The 5,151-nt window shown below is 43.9% G+C and overlaps 1 non-coding gene across 1 annotated transcript; it reads left to right on the top strand.

Moving 5' to 3' along the window:
- Positions 1-2,902: 2,902 nt before the first annotated feature.
- On the top strand, positions 2,903-2,977 carry Trnai-uau. Its single transcript has one exon. It is a non-coding gene; the product is annotated as a tRNA-Ile (tRNA).
- The last annotated feature ends 2,174 nt before the right edge of the window (positions 2,978-5,151 follow it).

Raw genomic sequence — 5,151 nt, 5'->3', positions numbered from 1 at the left:
CTGTTCTTTTTCTGTGTCCTTGGCGACTGTCATAGTTTACACTCGTTACAGATATTCTGTCGAGCGGTAAGAATATATCACCTTCGCAAGTAACAGTGAGAGCAGACGAGGTGCCGCCTCTCACAGAAACGAAAACAACAAATAAACGCGTGTGAACTATGTTAAAACAAAGGAATTCAAGATCATAACGTGTAGGATTTCATGGCCGACGTCTTCATTAGTTAAAACTTCCGGGCTGAGAGGCCGTGGTCGATCTGTAAAACTACTTCTTCCTGACGTTTCTTTGCCAACTGCGGGCAACATCTTCCGAGGCGAGTCAACGACTGGCTGCCAGTCCGTTGGGGTCCCGTTCATATAGAGCGCATAAAGGGCACCACCCAACGTCATGCTGTGTGACTGTAAGTCCATCTCTGACTAACGCCATTCTTCTCGATTGTAGGTAATCGACTGTCATATCATTCGTGCAAGGTCGACCGCCATATCTCATCTAACTTTGGAAGTTTCCTCTTTTCTATTAAAATCATAAAATCAATGTGGTGTTTCTGAATCTCTGTAGCTTCCCTATACATACGTGCTAATAGTGCGATGTTCTGGCTTGTGCGCTCCTCTCACTAAATTTTATTTCATGATCACCGTCTTTAAAAACATGCTCCACTACAGCTGATTTGTCGGTATGCCCTAGTCGACAGTTCCTTTTGTATTCCGTTAAGGGGAGTTGGAACGCCCTATCCCGGCAATGTTAAATTTAGTGAATTGGCTTCCCTGTATTTCAGGAACCAATGTAGGCAATGACATGAAACTTTTACAGGACATTAAACTGTATGTTCCTTCTTCTTTCCTCTTTCTGGACACCTTAGTGACCAACTGTGCTGCAGACTCTGCTTTATCAATGCGAACCTTGTCCATCCCTGATGCAGTTTGGTCCAGGATTAATTCCCATATGCTGTATCACTTTCACCCTACCAATATCGCCATCATTGAAAGCAATAACAGCATCACTGACCCCCCCCCCCCAACTTTAGTGTCTTCATTCCAACAAAAACATTTTTTGGTTAGCAAGTTCATATAAGATTACTGAACGACACATTGGGATTTTGAGTCTGACCATCCAGACACTTCTTCAGTAATTCAGGATTTGTCAGGTCTCTGTAAATAGATTTTATGATATCCATGACTGCTGCTGGGATGGAATGTTTATGGCTGTAAGAACTTTTTGCGTACTGGGCATTGCGGTAATTGCACCATGAATCAGGTCCAGGAGGGCAAAGGTGGTGTACTGGTTTTTCATCTGTTGACAGTCTGTGAAAGAAGGTAGCCCATACTGCCTGCTTCATTTTCAACAAATCCTCAGTATTATTTCCAATGGCCATCGCAAAATACTTCTGCAGTTCATCGATCATTTTGTCTGTCAGCCTAACTCTTATGCTTTTCCATAAAGTTTCTTGTCTCTCAAACTTTGTTTCAACTTCCTCAACCTGGTGCCCATTCAAAAATGGCTCTGAGCACTATGGGACTCAACTGCTGAGGTCATTAGTCCCCTAGAACTTAGAACTAGTTAAACCTAACTAACCTAAAGACATCACAAACATCCATGCCCGAGGCAGGATTCGAACCTGCGACCGGAGCGGTCTTGCGGTTCCAGACTGCAGCGCCTTTAACCGCACGGCCACTTCGGCCGGCCTGGTGCCCATTCTCTTTTCGAAATGACCAATGCAAACACGTAATTTAACCCTTATAATACAGCAGCCCACAGCCTTCTATATAAAAAATTACCGATTTTATAACATCTTGAAGTAACATTTACAGACAGTATAGTTATATTTTAAAAAAATAAAGTAAAATACTTCCCATGTGATTTTGTAAGTGACATATATCAATATCACTATATTCTGGAATTACAAATTTTATAATGAGATAAAAATCCGAAATCGTGAAAACAATTTCTCCGCTCTAACTCCCGTTACGCGCGTACTGACACTTCTTTTCGTTGTTCCAACACAAATCTTTCACAGCTACATGGAATTTTAGACACACCAGAAGTTGCTAAGGCGTGTCGTGCGTCTTTCGCCGATCTTAAACTCTCACTAATCTCCATGATATGAAGATGGCATCTGTTCTTTCGGATATGTCCGAAAGAACAGTCGCCATTGGTGACCGTGCAGATCTCTAGAATGAAATTACAATGAAATCAATACCATTAGCTGCTGATGGGCGTTGATATAAATCAACGGGGACAGTTGAAAAGGTGTGCCCCGATGGGGACTCGAACCCCGGATCTCCTGCTTATATGGCAGACCCTCTATCCATGTGAGCCACCGAGGCACAGAGGATAGTGCGACTGCAGGGATTTATAGCCGGCGCGCTCCCCGTGAGAGTCACATTCTCAACATATAGTCTACACACTACAATCGTAGTGCCCCTGCCATTATACCCATTACTTCCTGCACACAATCCACCGAGTCCCGCAAGAAGGTTATCAGCCGGATAGCCTTAAACGATATGAAGATGGATAGAGCGTCTGCCATGCAAGCAGGAGATCCCACGTTCGAGTCCCGGTCGGGGCACACATTTTCAATTGTCCGTGTTGATGTATATCAACGTCCATTAGCAGCTAATGCTATTGATTTCATTGTAAGTTCATTCTAGAGAGCTGCTCTTTCAGACATGTCAAAAGAACAGATGCCATCTTCATATCGTTTAAGGCTAACCGGCTGATGACCTTCTTCAGTGCGGATGCACACGATTTGCCTGAACTCTTACCGAACTCGGTGGATTGTCTGCCGCGAGTAATGGGTATAACGGTAGGGGCACTACGAATGTAGTGTGTGGATTGTAAGTTGAGAATGTGGGTCTCACGGGGAGTGTGCTAGCGATAAATCCCTGCAGTGGCACTATCCTCTGTGCCGCCGGTGGCTCAGATGGATAGAGCGTCTGCCATATAAGCAGGAGATTCCGGGTTCGAGCCCCGGTCGGGGCACACGTTTGAATTGCCCCAGTTGATGTATATCAACGTCCATCAGCAGCTAATGGTATTGATTTCATTGTAATTTCAATCTTCTTGGTGGTCTAAAGATTGTTTCAACTTGAAACTTGGCCAGAACATTCCCAGTACGGTCCGTAACATTGCGAATAAATGGAAGACAAGCTTTTGCAGCTGACAGTTGTTGTTGCTGAACGTTGTCAGACACTTTTCACGATGTCAGCGTATCTATTTTTCTGAAAAGCCCTTCGCAAGTGATTTAGTTCATCTTGCAAATAAACTGGCTCACAGATCTTATTAGCTCTGTTTACCAATGTTTTAATGGCACCTCTCTTCTACCTGGGATGTTGGTTCGAATCGTGATGGTGGTAACGGTCATTGCGGGTGTCTTTTCTATATAGATACAGACGTATCCCCTTTCGCGGATATTTTTGTAGAAATTCTAGCTCGTCATACACACTGGATGATGCATTTTATTACTCCGAACTGGAGCTTTCGTGGTATGCAGTGCTAAAACAGACGCGCATCAGCATCGAACTATTGACCATTGTTGACACACTGTTCTCTTTCGAACATGGTATTTGAGGGGGACTGTATGAGCGTTGGTACACCAAGCCAAATAATGTGCGAATGAGTGAGAAGGAGTACAAAGCATCTGACAATTTGAGTTAATCGTATACTTGGATGCAAACAATGTATATGGGCAGCAATCTTTACCGACTGGATGCCAGTTACAATGGCTATCTAATAAGGATATCGTCAATTTGGATAAATTCGAAAATGTGCTTGCGGAATCTGCTGTAGGATATGTCGCTGAGACAGAAATAGCCTATTCTACTCATTTGCATGATACGCACAGCGACTTGCTGCGATGTCCAGAGCGCCTAGTCCCACGCGGTGGTTCCATCTCCACGCTAATGACGCGGGTGGACAGAAAAGAGATATTTTGTAGACTACAGAAACCTCTATCAATGCCTCAGTTTTGGAATAGAAGTTACCAGTCACCTGAGCCGTCTCTTTCAATCAGTTACGCTGGTTGAAGTAGCATATAGATGTAAAAACCGAAGAGAAGGTTCTCCCGACGTGTGATGTTGAAAAGAATTTCCTTACATTAATGAGCAATTCGATTTTCGGAAAACTGTCGAAAATTTAAGAAACCCTGGGAAGTTCACTTGGTTTACCACTGGGAGGGGGCACTATGGGGCAAGAGATTATATCGCCAGAAAAACCTTTACCGTAGTCACTAACTTCAATCAAAGGTTAGTCGGCCTAGAGATGACTAAAGTTCGGTACAGATCACGAAGCCTAATTACTTTTATGTCTATATGTAAACTGAACTTTCCAAACTCCACCTTTCCAAATTGTACCGATTTCACTGTGACACTGTGAAACCTACAAACAGTTTCATTTACTGAGTGAAAGTAATAAGATGCCATCTCGAAGCATTGGACATGTCTGCATATGTGGCTGCTAAACCCACGGGCATATCATTTCGAAACAAGAAGGTTGTCGGCTTCATGAAAGGCGAATGAATGGGTCGCAGATTGTGGAGTTCGTGGATATGTAATCGGAATTGTATGAATACGACATAGGTACAGGTACCACCCAAATGTGAACTACGGGTGTGTGTCATGCGGTCTCAGTGCCTCTAACGATCGATGAGTACAAGTGGTGCCTGTTCTAGAGGGTCCGCCGCTTTCGATCACCAGATCATGTCGCACACACTGTATCGCAGCTGAAAGTGTCTGTCGCGACTTGACGACAAAAGATTCATCTGTTAGGACGTGATCGGAACCTTCTCGTACTCATACTTTTCACTTGAGTGACTGAATATGGATGGTAAGAAAGAGGGGTGTTCGATAAGTGATGCACATATTTTGTTTCTGAAATAAAGTTGACATTATTCTATTATATCGAATTATTATCCACTTTTTTGTGCAAAAACCCCTGTTTTTCAAAATAATCTACGTTTAATGCGACGGCCTTACGCCTCTACACTTGGAGGGCCTGTATGCCCACAAGGTACCAACCTACTGGTCGATGTCGGAGCCAACGTCTTGCTGTATCAATAACTTCCCCACCACCCACTTACTGCTCCCTACGCAGTAGATCCTTCGTTGGGCCACACAGATGGAAGTCGGAAGGTGTGAGATGCGGGCTGTAGGGTGGAT

This window comes from Schistocerca piceifrons, chromosome 4 (assembly GCF_021461385.2).
Source record: "Schistocerca piceifrons isolate TAMUIC-IGC-003096 chromosome 4, iqSchPice1.1, whole genome shotgun sequence".
Taxonomy (NCBI): domain Eukaryota; kingdom Metazoa; phylum Arthropoda; class Insecta; order Orthoptera; family Acrididae; genus Schistocerca; species Schistocerca piceifrons.
This window is presented reverse-complemented; position numbering and strand designations above follow the sequence as displayed.